Below are 19,256 nucleotides of genomic sequence, written 5' to 3' on the forward strand. Positions count from 1 at the left end.
GATACTTTTTAAGAATCTAGAACTATCTCTAGAACTTAATCCAAACTTTTACAAAACTTTTAAACTCTAAAAGAAATGCTAACAGGGACTAACACAAGGCCATAGCAGGACTTTTAAAAATTTAGAAAAATAGCTCAAATTTCGAAAATCAGTTTTTAATGACAATTTTTGGAATTTAGTCGTGTGATCAGGTATTGGCTGAGTAGTCCAGCAAATGCAAAGTCTTGTACCCCACCGCTGATCCACCAATGTAGGAAGTTGGCTCTGTATATACTATTTCAAAGTGAGAAATAGTGTGCACAGAGTCCAAGGGTTCCCCTTAGAGGTAAGATAGTGGCAAAAAGAGATAATTCTAATGCTCTATTTTGTGGTAGTGTGGTCGAGCAGTAGGCTTATCAGAGGGTAGGGTTAAGCATTTGTTGTACACACACAGGCAATAAATGAGGACACACAATCAAAGGCTTACTCCAGGCCAATAGGTTTTTATATAGAAAAATATATTTTCTTAGTTCATTTTAAGAACCACAGGTTCAAGATTTACAAGTAATACTTCAAATGAAAGGTATTTCACTAAGGTATTCTCGGAACTTTGAATAATCACAATAGCATGTACAGTTTTGACAAAAATGGCAATAAGCTATTTTAAAAGTGGACACTGCAAAAATAAACAGTTCCTGGGGGAGGTAAGTAATTGTTAAGTTCACAGGTAAGTAAAACACTTACAGGGTTCAAAGCTGGGTCCAAAGTAGCCCACAGTTGGGGGTTCAAGGCAACCCCAAAGTTACCACAATAGCAGCTCAGGGCCGGTCAGGTGCAGAGGTCAAAGAGATGCCCAAAACACATAGGCTTCAATGGAAACAGGGGTGCCCCGGTTCCAGTCTGCCAGCAAGTAAGTACCCGTGTCCTCGGAGGGCAGACCAGGGGGATTTTGTAGGGCTCCGGGGGGACACAAGCAGGCACAGAAAGTACACCCTCATCGGCACATGGGCGGCCGGGTGCAGAGTGCAAACAGGCGTCGGGTTTTGTATTGAAAGCAATGGGGAGACCCGGGGGTCTCTTCAACGATGCAGGCAGGCACAGGGGGGGGGCTCCTCGGGGTAGCCACCACCTTGGCTAGGCAGAGGTTCGTCTGGGGGTCGCTCCTGCACTGGAGTTCTGTCCTTCAGGTCCTGGGGGCTGCGGATGCAGTGTTGGTTCCAGGCGTCGGGTCCCTTGCTACAGGCAGTCGCGGTCAGGGGGAGCCTCCGGATTTTCTCTGCAGGTGTCGCTGTGGGGGCGCAGAGGGGTTGTCTCTGGCTACTCACGGGCTCGCAGTCGCCGGGGAGTCCTTCCTGTGGTGTTGGTTTTCCGCAGGTCGAGCCGGGGGCGTTGGGTGCAGAGTGGAAAGTCTCACGCTTCCGGCGGGAAACGTGAAGTCCTTAGAGTTGTTTCTTTTGTTGCAAGAAAGTTGCAGATTGTTGAACAGGGCCGCTGTTCACAGGAGTTTCTTGGTCCTTCGTTGCAGGGCAGCCCTCTGAGGCTTCAGAGGTCGCTGGTCCCTGTTGGATGCGTCGCTGTTGCAGTTTTCTTCGAAGTTGGGAGACAGGCCGGTAGGCCTGGGGCCAAAGCAGTTGTCATCTCCGTCTTCACTGCAGGACTTCAGGTCAGAAGTCCTTATTCTTGTTAAGGTTGCAGGAATCTAGTTTCCTAGGTTCTGGTGAGCCCCTAAATACTGAATTCAGGGGTGTGTTTAGGTCTGGGAGGGCAGTAGCCAATGGCTACTGTCCTTGAGGGTGGCTACACCCTCTTTGTGCCTCGTCCCTGTGGGAAGGGGGGCACATCCCTAATCCTATTGGGGGAATCCTCCTTCTACAAGATGGAGGATTTCTAAAAGAAAGTCACCTCAGCTCAGGACACCTTAGGGGCTGGCCTGACTGGGGGGGGTGACTCCTCCTTGTTTTTCTCATTATCTCCTCCAGCCTTGCCGCCAAAAGTGGGGGCTGTGGCCGGAGGGGCGGGCATCTCCACTAGCTGGAGTGCATGGGGCATTGTAACACGAAGCCTGAGCCTTTGTGGCTCGCTGCTAGGTGTTACAGTTCCTGCAGGGGGGAGGTGTGAAGCACCTCCACCCAGAGCAGGCTTTTGTTTCTGTCCTCAGAGAGCACAAAGGCCCTCCCCACATGGGGTCAGAAACTCGTCTCTCAGCAGCAGGCTGGCACAGACCAGTCAGTCCTGCACTGAACAATTGGGTAAAATACAGGGGGCATCTCTAGGATGCCCTCTGTGTGCATTTTTTAATAAATCCAACACTGGCATCAGTGTGGGTTTATTGTTCTGAGAAGTTTGATACCAAACTTCCCAGTATTCAGTGTAGCCATTATGGAGCTGTGGAGTTCGTTTTTGACAAACTCCCAGACCATATACTTAATATGGCCACAACTGTACTTACAATGTCTAAGAATAGACTTAGACACTGTAGGGGCATATTGCTCATGCAGCTATGCCCTCACCTGTGGTAGAGTGCACCCTGCCTTAGGGCTGCAATGGCCTGCTAGAGGGTTGACTTACCTATGCCACAGGCAGTATTTTGTGTGCATGCTATCCTGAGGGGGATGCCATGTCGACTTTGCCTTTTTCTCCCCACCAACACACACAATCTGCAATGGCAGTGAGCATGTGTTAGGTGAGGGGTCCCTTAGGGTGGCACAACATATGCTGTAGCCCTTAGGGACCTTCCCTGGTCACAGGGCCCTTGGTACTGCTGGTACCTTTTACAAGGGACTTATCTGTGTGCCAGGGGTGTGCCAATTGTGGAAACAATGGTACATTTTAGGTGAAAGAACATTGGTGCTGGGGCCTAGTTAGCAGGGTCCCAGCACACTTCTCAGTCAAGCCAGTATCAGTATCAGGCAAAAAGTGGGGGGTAACTGCAACAGGGAGCCATTTCCTTACAGGGCCCATATATCAGTACTGTTTGCTATTGGTGGATGTATCACAATCAACATTTGTATCTCTATATGGGTATAAGCTGGACTTGTGTGTCACTGTATTTGCTGTTATTTCTCAATTCTTATTTTTACCAATAAAATAATTGATGCCCAAAAAAATCAATAGCTGTCACAAGAAAATGCAGAATAACAGTCAATTTAAAATGTTAAAATTATACTAATAAAAAGATTTAAAAAACAACAGAGGTCTCTGTAGGTGTAATTATTCTTGGCTTCTCTATTATATAACACATATGAACTCCATGTTTCCTCAGCCATATGACCTAGCCCTTGAGTAGATAATTTGTTAGCCCTGACCTATTGCGTTATGTCCTATAACCACAGTATTGTTAACAGTGGTATTATTCTTTCTTATGTAATTGGATAGGTATAGCTTTGCAGTCTTATCTCATTACCAAACTAAAAAGCCAGCCAGATGAGTCATCACTTCTTCCTGAAAGCCGTACGCCCCAAAACCCGTCCACCACATTTGTCGGTGATCTGCCAGTGACTAACCAAATCAGGGCTAGCTCAAAGCAAAGGTTAGGCCCATCTCATGAGCAATCACATGTAATTTAGGTTCCCAGGGTCATTAGTAGTGTGTATGTGGTGGCAATCACTCTATCATCCTGATTCCAATAATTGTACACCTAGGTAATTTTCCCATTCCTGCAGCACCTTATTTATGGACTTGTATGACGTGGGTCATTTGCAGTTATAGAGGGTAGAAAGCTTCCTAACAGTAAAATCAACGAAGGAAGTGCTTCATTCACTGCATGTGTCTCCGGCATGATAAGGAATAGAGGCCAATTGTTTCTGTCACTTTCTGGCAAGCTGGGAAATTGTAGAAACTCAGGCCTGGTGGAAAAATATTGGCCCTCAGAAACATGATAAGTTATAACTCTCACCACACTGTACAGCTGTCAGACTGTCACAACTAGCAAGAACCTTATCTAGCTACATTTTCTACAATACCCTGACTGGATCTGGATGAGAGTTTCATAGTTTGCCTATTATCTCAGACACCAAATCTAGTTGGAAATCCCACATTGTTTTTGCCACATGTTAAACATTGGCTGCAACGTCACAAGTCTCCAAATGTGGGGTCTGTAGTCTGACCTCCACATGTGGATGGCATAGTTTCTGGAAGGATATCCCAACTTGTCTATTGTTCCTATAACAGAAAGTAGTGGCTTGTTGACTTCCCTAAAATACACCTTGCAGGATATATACAGGCATGACTTGTAATTTAATCAAAGGTTGAACTAGTAGGATATATTTGGCAACACCAGTCTACCCTTCAGAGGCATCAGAGGCTACCCCATAATGTCAATGATTTTATGATGTTTGTGCTTCTACCACATTTCTGTTGCAGACGGATGGTATTGCCCCAACCCATGCATCTGAGTATTTACATAGAATCTCAGTGGTTTTGATTGGTAGTGCAGTGAGTTCATCCTCTAAGCAGCTTCACAAAGGAAAACAAACTTATTTCTCCTGATGTATTCTAAGTTCTGAAATCATGCCAAAATCTTCTATCTCTCATAGTAAAATGTCCTGTTGCCTTGTCAGCTGCTTTAACAAGGGCATTGGGCAGATCACATTCTGTTTCCCACAAAGATCCTCAGCCTTGAAGTCCAATCCACAAGGCGGTCTGTCAAACATGGGGTAAATATCTCAGTATAGCTCTTTCCCTGTAGTTATGGTGCTTTCTCAGTTGCTCTAAAACTCCTTATACATGTCATTATCTGCTGCTTCTTGGTCCAGTGGATAACATAGTTACTTGTCCATACTTTCTATGCTCGATTTTAGTACAAGAATTGGCACATTTTATGGCTTCTTAGAGATTGGCTCACAGAAATGAAGCCTTGAGCGAGATGTAAAAGCGACCATTCACAAGCAAGGAGTTCCTTGGAACACACAGACTGAATAACATAAACACGATATCTCACTCTACTGTCCAGCTTACCTGCTCTGATCAAAGTTAGGTGTCTTTAGAAGTCATACCTAACCATGTGCTGTCTCTGGTTCTTTAATTTGACCCAGTTTTTCTTATGGAAGATCCCTTCAGAAGTGACTGTGTGGATCTTACCATGGGTCAGAAGAATGTTTATACAGGGCGTGTGTGCAAAGTGTCCTTTTAATCAGGGTTGGAAGGTTTGGCCACAATAGCTCTGAGACATTGCAAACTTGTGTTCTTATCTTTGGGACATTACAATGTCGTCTTCTAGGTTGACTGCAAGGTGCACTGATTTGCATTTGACCTGTTGCTCTGGAAATCATTTCTGGTGACAAGTCAGCGAGCCATGGCAGGTGGACGTAGAAAGGGTGGAGTGGTCTTAACCATCTGCCAGGGGAGTAAATCTCAGTGGCCATCTTGGGTCTTGTGTACAGGCAATAATAGCCTTTTGGTGGGTGAGGTATAGGCCGCATCAGCGCACTCCAGAATGGGCTCCAGTATTCTACCAAGAGAGAGCATTGGCTATCTTACAAAAGACATCTGCACCAGTGTTTCCCAAACAGTGGGTCACAAGCCGATTTTTTGTGGGTCAGTCGGGAAAGTTCGAGCAATAAATAAAGATGACTTTAAATTCTGTGTTTATCTTGTCACGTTTGCAGTGCTTCAGCGGCAGAGATCAAATGTCAGGCTGTCTTCTGACAAGTTACTGCTTTTTCTTTTATCCTGGGATGGGTTCTACTTTTATTTCTCTGACTGCAAAGTGTGATGAGTTTTTAAAGTGAGTTATGTGACAATCTTAGGATGTTGTTTTTGCACCACATAAAATGTAAATACCAGTACATGAACTGTATAGATTCAGCAGTTAGGAAAGCAAAAATGAAGTACAATTTTTTGTAATTTTGATGTGTGCTAGAAACAGATATTCTAACTGGTTTAAAACAAATAAAGCCACTTTAATTGGTGACGCACAAATAATTTTCAAAGAAACCCCTTTTCCACACATTATCATTTTAGAGCCATATACTATATATTATAATAAGTAATGCAAAGTTAGTGACAATTTCAATGGGAAATGTGCTTTTTGTAAATGACTGCGCTTCCAACCAAGGCTTTAGTTACATTAAGAAAAAATCACCTCGTCTCATGTCCATTAAGTAGGGGGGTCGTGAAAGTTTATTGTTCTAAAAAGTGGGTCGTGGTTCTAAAACGTTTGGGAGCCACTTATCTACATGCCATTTCACTTAGCACTGGTGTTAAGAGTTAGGGCTGCAGCTTTTAAAAGTCATTTTTATCATAACCTCTGTGAGAACTCACATTTCAAACTAAGGGCATTTTCTTTTTTTACATTTTCTAAAGACTAGAATTAAGCCGAGGCCTGCTGACTCTCACTTTTTGGTGTGCCAAAAAGCAGACAAGAATCTACTAGGAAACACCCTGAAAAGACTGACAGTTTGCTGACATTCACAAACAGGGCAGAAGTTCATAAGGGGAGAGCCTTAAGTGAACCTGAATGGGAGTCTCAAAGTGGGCGCCTTGATAACAGCGTTTTGAAGATACTAGTAATAATATAAATTGATGAATACAGGAGCAGAGATGGAACCCCTTTTTTTACGTTTTATGAAACCTTTATTTAGGGTTTTGTCATAACCCCAGTTAGACAAACAGATCACACCTAATGCACAACTAAACCACAGCAAAATAGTCAGCTATTTCCATTGGACAACACACACCTTGCAGCTAATGGGTGTGACTGGTAGATATTTCAGAAAACCTCATGTGTATTTCCGCCCCAACGCGGGAAATGTTGTGTTAATGCTAAGACTTACTGTACGCATACGAAACCCATTTATTATTTCTCCTTCAGCAGGTGGTTGGTTGAATCTTTATTATACAAATTAAAGGATAATTTGAAACCACATAATTAGCAGCCCACGCCTCAGCTTTCTGCAGTCAAGCCATCCTTCGCCCATGGTATAGTTTGCTTCAACTGAGCTTTGTGCACATTGCCACAGGGCCTTCAGCGAACAGGAGGCGAGTAATCCTGAACTTGAGAGATCTCTGCTTTGCAGTGACCTTTAAAATTCAGATGCATGCCATAATATCGTGGGCCAAATATGCACCTACAGCTATAACATGAAAATAATGTGTCACTAAAATGTCGTCAAAGGTAAGTGTAGATTTTATTTTATAGCTCAATATTGAAGTTTTACTTAATTCTTTACATTTCAGGATACTGTGTCATCATACAGAATTCCGCTTCATGCACCAAAACAGAGGTATGGGGCAATATGAAATATACAACACAATGTCATAGTTAGAAAACCACAATTGGAAGAGAAACGTTTGAGCATTGAGGGCATCACTTACAATTACCGCCACCGTTATGTCATTTGGCATCATTTACAATTTGCGCCACCGTTGTGTCATTATTTTTTTACGCAGTGGTGGTGCTAGCAGTGCTCTACACTGCTCCAGATTTACAAACTGACACATTGTCCTCAGTGCATCAGTTTGTAAACCCTTCCATCACATTATACCTGCACCAGGTATAATGTCTGCAGGTGAAATTTACAACATGTCACTGTGTCATTCTATGACTTCACCACGTCAAAATGATACCACCTGCTCAGAACAGTCATAAAATTTATGCAGAGCTTTTCTCTATGGGGGTCTCCTCGAATTGCTGGATTAGCGTTATTTTTTTTATGCTGGTCCAGGAATGTGTGAGTTTAGCGCCAACAGATGCACCAGAATTTCTGACACATCTGTGAAAACGTGCACCATGGAGCTCTGTATTGTAAATACAGTGCATCCATGGCATCGTTAGGAGATTGTAGGGCCGATGCAACAGATTCTTTTAAATGAGGCTCTGTGGTTTGAACTTTGAGTTTTACGATTCAAATTTTGAATTGTGAATGTTTGGGTATGCATATTGATGAGTGAGGTGACCCTTCACTGATGTATTGTTATGCAGTTTCTGCATGTGCAAGAAGAGGAGGCAAGGGCAACTGGGCGGTATTAGGCATTTTGTACTACAAGGGGGGTAGCATGTATTGTGCTGATGTGTTGTTAAACTGATATTGGTGCTCTTTGGTGGCCATAAGTCCGACCCCTGATCTAGAGCCTACAGTACAATTCCCTAGCTTATAAACGCTGCTTGCTACCCAATTCTATACCATAAGCATCTAATCACATTATCCAAGTCCAAGGAGGAATGCTTCAGGTGTGTTAAGATATTGCTTACCTGTGACTTGCCTAAGAAATTCAAATACTGCTTTCCAGAAGGACTGTAGCACTGTGCACTGCCAAGTCATGTGAAAGAAGTCTGCTTAGTCTTTGGCACATCTAGAGCAGTGCTTAATTTGAGCTGGTGGTTTCTGGTGCTGAGCACCAGCACTTAATTGTCAACACAACAATTATGATAGTCTGTCACATGGTGGTGCTGTTTGTCTAACTTATAGACAAGCACAACAATTGTTTGTGAATTCAATATATCTCAAATATTATACCTGCCTCCCAAGCCATTCTGATATCATTGGAGGCCTGGAATAGTCTGAATTGTCAAACCTGAAGAAGTGTGATGTTTAGTAGTTGTTGTGTTGCTTTTGTCATTGGCAGCGCTGGCAGGGGCAAAGGGTGATGCAAGCTGCAGTGGCCTCCTGACAAGAACGTCAGCACTTATTTTTTCACAAATTAAGCACTGATCTAGGGTATTTGTGGAAGGTGGTAACAAGTACCTGGTATAGGTTGGCTGGGGTAAGGTACATCCAATAGGTATAATTAGATTCCAATAATTTCAAGCAAGCGTTTCTGGAAATTTGGATATGCGACTAAGAGATATGGACCAGTCGCTGTCTGAAAGTTCAGTCGGAGATTTGGACACCAGTGGGTTCTAAAGGCCATTCGGGGCTGCATTTGTCCTTGCAGAAGTGTATATGTTTGTGACCTATGGTGCCCAGAAATTAATGTCACAAATGTGTGCAGTGTTGAGTCTGTGTTGGGGTCGGCATCGGGTTCGCATCAGAAATTGCCAGTCGCCCTTCAGAGTGCCACATGCATCATCAAGGTAAGTGTAGAGGTACTATTATTAACTCCACCACACAATATTTAAGAGAATATATTATGGTCACTATATATTTGTAGGTCCATATTTCAGTGGCAATGTTGTGATGAAACAGAACCCACTTCTTTTGTAGCCCCAGATATAAACCTACCACCTTCCTCAAAGTACATGCACGTGGCCCTTAGGCAATGTAAGTGCTCTATAAGAAAATCAAATGAAACATTACCAAAGCCAACTTTGGCAAGCTGGTGCGAATGTTATTTAAAAAAAAATATTTCTTATTTTAAGCATATGTCACACACATGAATAGAAGAAAAAAGAAAACATGGCACACATCTACTTGGCAGTGATATGCTTGCAATAAAGAACTGTAATTCCAATAAATAATAATTGCATATACTTTAAGCAGGAAAGGACAGGGATGTTGATAACATTTGTGCAGCAGGTGGTATAACACCGGAGCCCAGGATTCTGAAGTTCCCTTTGACTGGCACTGGAAATAGGGATGCGGGGGGTACTGGAGCATCCCCATTAAACTCGTTGGTGGAGTTCAGATGGGAAAATAGCAGTGCACAGGCCTGTATTTATTAGACCAGAAGCACATGTTGTGTGTTAAAGTACAAACTGTTTCACAACAGGCAGCGTCATTCGATCAGCCAATTATTTTAAAATGAAGATCTGTGTTTCCTATTTCATTCTCTTATTGCAATAAATGGTATTTTGTCATGTTAACTGCCGACTCTTTAGCTGGGATACAGGTAAAAGGACTACCTCAGAGCATTCCAGAGAATTTTCTAATACATATGTATATAAAGTTGTTTTACCAAGTACACATATCTCAAAATATATATCAGCAGCGTGACAAATACAATCAAGGTATTTAAGTCAGGTGATGTCTCTGGCCAGCAACCCCACTCTAACAATTGTTCCAGGAAACTGGTCCCTCTGGACTCTAATTACGGTCTACTTGGTATTAATTTCTATATTGAGAGATATTTTGAAGTTTTAAATAAATGCAAATGTATTTTACCGCACCGAACAAATAAATGGATTTTAATTGTACCGGTGAATCAAGCACAAAATGCATATTCAACGAACAAAAAGAAACACAGCTGTGAATATATTTTTTTTATTGTATCCAATTATGTATTAATAGCCAGTAAGAGTGCTACGCTAGTGCAAAGTAAAATGACTCAGTGCTCAGGTGACTCAAGCATGAAAATAGTGGATATAAACGAACATGACGCATTTAATAGTCAATGGCTGTAGCAGGCTGCTTAGAAAGGAGGTACAGTGGTGGATCCCCTCTGATTCACTAGTCAGTAGAAAATAAAACAGCCCATAGTTGTTGAGACGACGATATTTCGACCCCAAGGAGGTGAATTACACTGGTTAGCACCAAGGCAGAGTCTGGGACATTGGAGAGGACGGCGCAAAAACCCTTCTGACACTAATAAATCAATTACTTACTGGTAATCTTCATTACCCTGAATCAGCGTCCTCCCCTTCCCAGTCTTAACAAGAGGAGGAGGAGCCCGTATCCCATACAGAGATTTATACAAGGCAACAGAAAGTACCGCAGTCCATTCTCTGTTTCTAGTCTACATAGACCATAAAAGACCACTCACTTCCCCTCCCACCTCCTTTATATAGCAAGTCATATGAGTAGCTCTAGGAGGTGCAAAAAACACGAAGGGAGGGAAAGTGGACAGGACAATTGATTCATTAGCCATCATCGTGCCTCACTGCCCTAGTCCTAGGAACACCGCAAGTTAGATGCTCAAAATCAGGTTTTGTTTGCTGCTACAACAAGTTCTTCATTGCTATATCAATGATGACTGAACCAAAATGTGAACATATTGAGGTAAGTCAAAACGATAATGGGAAGTAAAAGTTTGAGGGGTTCATTACGTGGTCACTCTAGAGGTTTCCAATAATGATGCCCCCCTGCTTCACCCCAAGGAGCTGACATTGCCCTTGGAAACCTCTTCTGGACGTCCTCTGGAGGATTGATGCTAGCTGATCTATTAGTTTGTTCAATGGCAACCTCCACCCACCTACTTACAGTAGGAGCTGAAATCTTTTTTTCCTTTGTTAGCACCTCCAGCAGAAATAAATAAACAGTTAAAAACTCAGAAGGTCTTTGTTATTTACAGGTGACTCAAAGTCCCCTCTTAATATCCAGTAATGACAGAATGTGAGCCTAAACCTGACTTTAGAATCGGGAGGACTATTTCCTGAGAATAATGGAAATTAGCATTTACTTTTGGAATAAAAATTGGGCCTTGTTTTAAAACCATGCTATGAGGTGCAGATATGTTCAAACTATTCCGTTAACTCTCCCAACCTCCTTGCTGATGTAATAACCAATGGCAACGATACTTTTGAATATAGCGGGGCTGATCCGCAAAAGTAAACTGAGAACAAGAAGTCTAAGTTGTGACAAAACCCTAAGTCTATGTTAGTTTAGATCAAAAGTTTAGATCTGGTAAACTTAGGGGCTCACTTACAAGAAACCGGTACATTGTGATCAATGCACCAGTTTTCTTGTGCTGTCCTGCGCCCCCCTAAGGACACCATGGGAGTGCTGTATTTACAAAACAGAGCTCAATGGCGCAAGCTGTCCACAACAGCGTCAGAAATCCTGACGCTGTTGTGGTGCTAAACCTCAACATTGCTGGACTAGTGTCAAAACGTTGACACTAGTCCAGGAGTGTTATGGGGGCCCCATAGAAAACAGTACAGCATCACCATTAACGCCTGCCCGGAGCAGGCATTAGAAAAATGACGCCATACTGGCGCAGCATGGTGCAGTAAAATTTGGTAGATTTCATTGTGCCATTTCTGTGGGGCTTTTATTGGGGGAACGTCTACCTTGCATACTTTATACCCGGCACTTTACAAACTGGCGCAATGGAGACATTGTGCCAGTTTTTAAATATGGCGTGGGTAGGGTACTGTTTTGTGCTGCCTTAGCGTAAAAACAAATGACGCTAAGGTGGTGCAAAATCCTTGTAAATGAGGCCCTTAGACCTTTGCTCTAAGTTTAGACTTTTGGTCTAAACTTAGACTTTTGGTCTATGTTCAGACCAAAAGTCTAAGCTTAAGACTTTTCGGTATTCACAAAGGTGAGTTACAAGTAGTACCTTTACGTCTGCACTCGGGGTGGATCATCCACACTTGGGGCGGATCATCTACACTCAGGACCTTAGGAGGTAATCCTTAAACTGACAGCTGTGTCAGTGCCTACCATCCCCCCTCCCAGCTGAAACTCCTCAATCCACACCCCATTCCCGCCTTGCTGCACACATAAAAGCAAAGCTACCACAAACAAACCTTTTCACATCTTTCAACATGTCGCTGAATGTGTTTGTTGGTTTGCCTCTTGCCATGTGACAGCAGGATTTGAGAAGGAGAAGGAGAGTAGAGAGGATCTTCAGACAAAGGAGCTACCTCTTTGGAATGTCCAGCCAAGAAGTCATGGCCAGATTTTCCCCCATGATATCATCTTGGAAATGGTTTGTGAGTGGGATCAAGATCTTGACTCTGTAACCTGCCGCTCCCATGCCACCCTAGCCTATGTCAAGATCCTAGCAGCTCTCCATTTGTTTTCTAGGGGAGTAATTCCACAGGATCTCCGTGACCTTGTGTGCATCTCCCGGGCAACCCAGTCTCGATGCCTGCATCAGGTACTGGGCTCCATCAATAGTAGAGCACATCGCCAGATACGAATGCCCCATACACTGGCCAGAAGAAAAAGGGTAGCTAGGGTTTTCTACCTGATTTCCTGCTTTCCATGTGTGATGGGTGAAATTGATTGCGCTCATGTGGCTCTTCAGCCACTTTGCTACAATGCACACATCTTCTGCAACAGACACCACTGGCACTCCATCAACATGCAGGGTGTCTGTGATGCCAGTGGTAGCCTCATTGATGTGCATGCAGTGTTCCCAGGCAGTATCCATGATAGCTATACTGTATATTCTGCAGATCACCTCTTGTCCAGTGGATGGCAGCTGGAGAACATGTGACAACTGGGTAAGTACCAAGCACCACAAAAGTATAATTTGTGTAATTGTTTTTTAAGATGCCTAACCAGTAGACAACACTAATCCTCATGTCACATATGTGCCCCCAACAGACACAGGTGGTCATTCTGACCCTGGCGGTCTTTGACCGCCAGGGCGGAGGACCGCGGGAGCACCGCCGACAGGCCGGCGGTGCTCCAATGGGGATTCCGACCGCGGCGGTAAAGCCGCGGTCGGACCGGCACCACTGGCGGGGTCCCGCCAGTGTACCGCGGCCCCATTGAATCCTCCGCGGCGGCGCAGCTTGCTGCACCGCCGCGGGGATTCCGACCCCCCCTACCGCCATCCAGATCCCGGCGGTCGGACCGCCGAGATCCGGATGGCGGTAGGGGGGGTCGCGGGGCCCCTGGGGGCCCCTGCAGTGCCCATGCCACTGGCATGGGCATTGCAGGGGCCCCCGTAAGAGGGCCCCTACATGTATTTCACTGTCTGCTGCGCAGACAGTGAAATACGCGACGGGTGCAACTGCACCCGTCGCACAGCTTCCACTCCGCCGGCTCGATTCCGAGCCGGCTTCATCGTGGAAGCCTCTTTCCCGCTGGGCTGGCTGGCGGTCTGAAGGCGACCGCCCGCCAGCCCAGCGGGAAAGTCAGAATTACCGCTGCGGTCTTTCGACCGCGGAACGGTAACCTGACGGCGGGACTTTGGCGGGCGGCCTCCGCCGCCCGCCAAGGTCAGAATGAGGGCCACAGTATGTACCAACATGTACTCTACTGAGGCAAGAGGGACATTTACAAATATCACTCAATTTCCATCCTCAGGTGATGCTGCATTTGCACTCTCCCCTCATCTCATCACCATAGAGATGTGCAACCACTGTACCTCAGCAGAGGTATAATAGGGAACACAGACATACACAAGCAATCACTGAGTGCAGTTTTGTTCTCCTGAAGGCAAGATTCAGATGTCTTGACCGGTAAGGGTGGGGTGATGCTTTAATCTCTTTAAGTTGTGTGCAAGATTATAGTAACCTGTTGTGTTTTGAACAACATAGTATTAAATCATGGCTTACACATAACCTCTGAACCCTCATCTAGCTCTGAATACGGGCAATCGGGCCATTGTACAAAATAGAGGGGAGGAAACGCTAGTGCATGACCAGCTGGTTGACACTTTTTTCACTTGAGCAATATGTTGTGTCATGGCCTTCATGTGGTTTGCAGTCTGTTGTCAATGATAGTTGGACTTTTGTCACTCTGGGGGTCATTCTGACCCTGGCGGTCAGTGTTAAAGCGGCGGTCAACCCGCCAACAGGCTGGCGGCCTAAAAATATGAATTCTGACCCTGGCGGGAACCGCCGACACAGGCCGCTGCATTAACACTCCGACCGCCACGGCGGTACAAACAAACAGCGCGGCGGTCACCGCCAACAGGCAGGCGGCAGATAATGTACCGCCCACCCTATCACGACTCACCAATCTGCCACCTTTTCCGGGGCGGGAGCCCCGCCGATAAAAACACGTCGGAAACAGACATCTCCAATGGAAAACGCTTACCTCGACACACTCCACGAGGAATCGGAACAGCATGGAACCCGAACTCCACATCCTGCCAGCCATTGCCTTCCTGCTCTTCTTCCAGGATCACGAACCTCGCCGCAGACGACAACGGTGAGTACTGCACCTACGACACAGGGGAGGGGGGAGGAGGAAAGGTTACGGGCACACACATACGCCACACACCCACCCCCACCCTCACCCCCACCGAAATACCTACACACCTATGCAGATAAAAAATTCAGTGACACCCCCAACCCCCCCCCCCAAAAAACAAAGACAAAAGGCAATGAATGTAAAAGTAGAACCATATTATTGCAACAATAAAGTATAGCGACCTTAGCAATATATGAAGAATGAATACACATCTAGAACTATATCCATACAAGTAGCAAAAATCCGGCCCAGTCATTCAAAGTCCAAATGTCCGTGGGCCAATGTGCAGCAACACATGGGCAAAGCCCACACACGAGATCGAGTCCATTGGAGAGAACACTGCTGGGGCATCACTAAAATAAAAAGACAGGCACCTCAGTGGGAAGGAAGGGGGGGCACCTCAGCCACATGAGTCCACGACGCCAGATCCACGAAGGGCCTCCATGCCCACTGTGCCATCCTGGGGAGTGCAAAGCCACAGTCTCACAAGTCTCTACAGTGGGTTGATTGCCCACTGGGCCATCCTGGGGAGTGCAAAGCCACAGTCTCACAAGTCTCTACAGTGGGTGGATTGCCCACTGTGCCATCCTGGGGAGTGCAAAGCCACAGTCTCACAAGTCTCTACAGTGGGTGGATTGCCCACTGTGCCATCCTGGGGAGTGCAAAGCCACAGTCTCACAAGTCTCTACAGTGGGTGGATTGCCCACTATTACATCCTGGGGAGTGCAAAGCCACAGTCCATCAGGTGGATTACAGAGACCACTGGTCATGGAGGAGGCATGGTGGGCAGAGTGCGTTGTGAAGGCCTGCCCGACACAGAACCGGGACTGTCAATGGGCCAGCGGTGCTTGACAGGAAGGGCCCAGCGGAGCGGTGCTTGAGACGGCGGTGCCCAGCGGAGCGGTGCTTGACAGGAAGGGCCCAGCGGAGCGGTGCTTGAGACGGCGGTGCCCAGCGGAGCGGTGCTTGACAGGAAGGGCCCAGCGGAGCGGTGCTTGACAGGAAGGGCCCAGCGGAGCGGTGCTTGAGATGAAGGGCCCAGCGGAGCGGTGCTTGAGATGAAGGGCCCAGCGGAGTGGTGCTTGACAGGAAGGGCCCAGTGGAGCGGTGCTTGACAGGAAGGGCCCAGCGGAGCGGTGCTTGAGACGGCGGTGCCCAGCGGTGCTTGAGATGAAGGGCCCAGCGGAGTGGTGCTTGACAGGAAGGGCCCAGCGGAGCGGTGCTTGACAGGAAGGGCCCAGCGGAGCGGTGCTTGAGACGGCGGTGCCCAGCGGAGCGGTGCTTGAGATGAAGGGCCCAGCGGAGCGGTGCTTGACAGGAAGGGCCCAGCGGAGCGGTGCTTGACAGGAAGGGCCCAGCGGAGCGGTGCTTGACAGGAAGGGCCCAGCGGAGCGGTGCTTGAGATGAAGGGCCCAGCGGAGCGGTGCTTGAGATGAAGGGCCCAGCGGAGCGGTGCTTGACAGGAAGGGCCCAGCGGAGCGGTGCTTGACAGGAAGGGCCCAGCGGAGCGGTGCTTGAGACGGCGGTGCCCAGCGGAGCGGTGCTTGAGATGAAGGGCCCAGCGGAGCGGTGCTTGACAGGAAGGGCCCAGCGGAGCGGTGCTTGAGATGAAGGGCCCAGCGGAGCGGTGCTTGAGATGAAGGGCCCAGCGGAGCGGTGCTTGACAGGAAGGGCCCAGCGGAGCGGTGCTTGACAGGAAGGGCCCAGCGGAGCGGTGCTTGAGATGAAGGGCCCAGCGGAGCGGTGCTTGAGATGAAGGGCCCAGCGGAGCGGTGCTTGACAGGAAGGGCCCAGCGGAGCGGTGCTTGACAGGAAGGGCCCAGCGGAGCGGTGCCTGACAGGAAGGGCCCTGTTCAGCGGTGCTCCTCACGGCGGGCCCTGTTCAGCGGTGCTTCTCACGGCGGGGCCCTGTTCAGCGGTTCTGCTCACGGCGGGGCCCTGTTCAGCGGTGCTCCTCACGGCGGGGCCCTGTTCAGCGGTTCTGCTCACGGCGGGGCCCTGTTCAGCGGTGCTCCTCACGGCGGAGCCCTGTTCAGCGGTGCTCCTCACGGCGGGGCCCTGTTCAGCGGTGCTTCTCACGGCGGGGCCCTGTTCAGCGGTTCTGCTCACGGCGGGGCCCTGTTCAGCGGTGCTCCTCACGGCGGGGCCCTGTTCAGCGGTTCTGCTCACGGCGGGGCCCTGTTCAGCAGTGCTCCTCACGGCGGGGGCCTATTCAGCGGTGCTCCTCACGGCAGGGCCCTGTTCAGCGGTGCCTGTCTTGTGTTTCCAGTGAACCACACCTGGCCAATACTTGCCGCTCAGTCTGCATCGGACCTTTCCGTTGCGGGGCCCTCCTGTGATGGAGTCCTGGGGCCCTGGCTCTCCTTCGATACCCCCGGAATGGGGCTGGTGGGGCCCTCATGGCCAGGTCGGCTGCTCCCTGCCTTTTGCTCCTTGCTGCCCTTGCCCTCCTTGGCAGACTGTCCGTGGCCCTTGGCTCCCTTACCCGATGTGGCAGGTGACGGTGCAAGCCTACCCTCCTTGGGGGCAGGCGTATCAGGCCTGTTGCGCCTGCCCTTCAGTTTCTTGGTCCTCTTCCCAGGGGGGGGGCTGGCTGTGCCTTTGCTGCTGGACGATGTCCCAGAACAAGGAAAGGGCGGACTCCAAAAACCAGGCACGACGTTCTTGGGAGTTGCTGGGCTGGTGGTGGCTGAGGTGTTTGTGGAGCTCTTACGGGATGGAGGGGGTGGGTCAGGTGAGGAAAAGAGGTCCACTTTAGAGAGGAAAATTTTCTTTGGAGCCATGGGAAGGGTGGCTGGGGTGGGTATGGGAGTGGAGGAAGAGGATGTGGTTGTAGGAGAGTCAAGTGTGCTGTCTTTGGGTGCAGGTGCTTGGGCAGGAGGCTGACGTGAGGTGGATGGCTGTTGTTTGGGTGCCTGCCTGCGTTTGTGTGGTTGGGAAGCGGGGGTGACAGACACACTGGGAGAGGACACAGGGGACGTGTACATGGCAGTGGGGGTGGTGACTGCACGTGTGCGGACTGGTCTGGAGGGTGTGCTGGTGATGGGCGCAATGGCTGATGGTGGTGTGCTTGCAGGTGTGTGTGGAGACGTCACAGGGAGGGAGGAGGGAGACGAGGAGGTGGGGGACACAGAGGAGGTAGTGACTGTTGGCATGTCTGCATCTGGATGTTGCTTGGGTGAATGCTTGTGTGTCCTGTGGTGCTTATGTCTGGATGAGCTGTCCTTGGGTGTTGAGGTGTGTGCAGGCTGGTCTGTAAGTGTGGATGGGATAGGCAGAGGAACAGGGGAGTGGGACTGGGTGGAGGGAGTCAGAAGAGGGAGGCTGGAGACAGGGACAATCGCTGCCGTCAGTGCTGAGGCCAGAGCGTTGAACGATCGTTGATGGGCAGCCTGACCCGAATGAAGGCCCTCCAGGTATGCATTGCTTTGATGCACCTCCCTCTCCACACCCTGGATGGCATTCAAAAGGGTAGACTGCCCAACAATGATGGTCCTCAGGAGGTCAATTACCTCCTCACTGAGGGCAGCAGGGGTGACTGGGGCAGGGCCTGAGGTGCCTGGGGCGAAGGAGATGGCCGGCTTCCTGGCCTTGCGGGCACGGGCCGAAGGCCGAGGGGCTGCTGGGAGGGCGGAGCTGGTGCGCTGGGTGGCGGCTGTACCTGTAGGATCTGTGGGCATGGATGTTGCCGCCACCGCAAGGGAGCTCCCTTCCGAGGACGTGTCGGTGTCGCTGACGTCTCCATGGGTCCCCGTGGTGGAGCCCCCCTCGCCCTCCGTCTCACTGGTCATGTCGGAGTCCGTTGCATGGCCCTCCGGGGCCATGTGAGATGCAGCTCCCTCTTGCGCCGATGCCACTTCTCCTCCGCCTGATGATGCTAATGCACACATTCACAGAAAAACAAAGAAAATGGGGGGGGGGGTGGAAAACATAAAGACAAGTTGAGTGCATGCATTGGGGACACCGTTGGCGGAGAGGACAGACACAGAAGCCCCCTGCACTACGCTGCACACTTGGGGTACACTACTCATTCACTGGGACATGCCCTACAAGCCTATGGGCGACAACTGCCCACACAGTATACACTGGTCCATGAATCGCGTTACTAGGCACCCTACAGAGGTGGGGGGCGGGGGCACAGGACCATACCTCACGGACGGGCCTATCCTACAGAAATCGCCTTGGCCTAGGGATACCCACAGCCCTCCTCCCCCACCCAGGCACCTCCACTGCGCGCAAAATAGCTGGATTTGCTGGTACTCACCCCCTTGTGTCTGCTGTGATGTCCTCAAGTGCCCATCTAAATCGGGGTAGGCCACCGCCAGGATCCGGGACATCAGGGGGGTCAAGGTACGACTGGCACCCCTCCTAGGTTGGGAGGCCATCCCCAGCAGAGCCTCCGCGGTCTTCCTGCTCCCGCGGCGGATGTCCTCCCACCTCTTGCGGCAGTGGGTGCCCCTTCTGGTGTGGACCCCCAGGGCCCGGACGTTCTTGGCGATGGCACGCCAAATGTCAATCTTCTGATGG

This window comes from Pleurodeles waltl, chromosome 8, assembly GCF_031143425.1.
Source record: "Pleurodeles waltl isolate 20211129_DDA chromosome 8, aPleWal1.hap1.20221129, whole genome shotgun sequence".
Lineage (NCBI taxonomy): Eukaryota > Metazoa > Chordata > Amphibia > Caudata > Salamandridae > Pleurodeles > Pleurodeles waltl.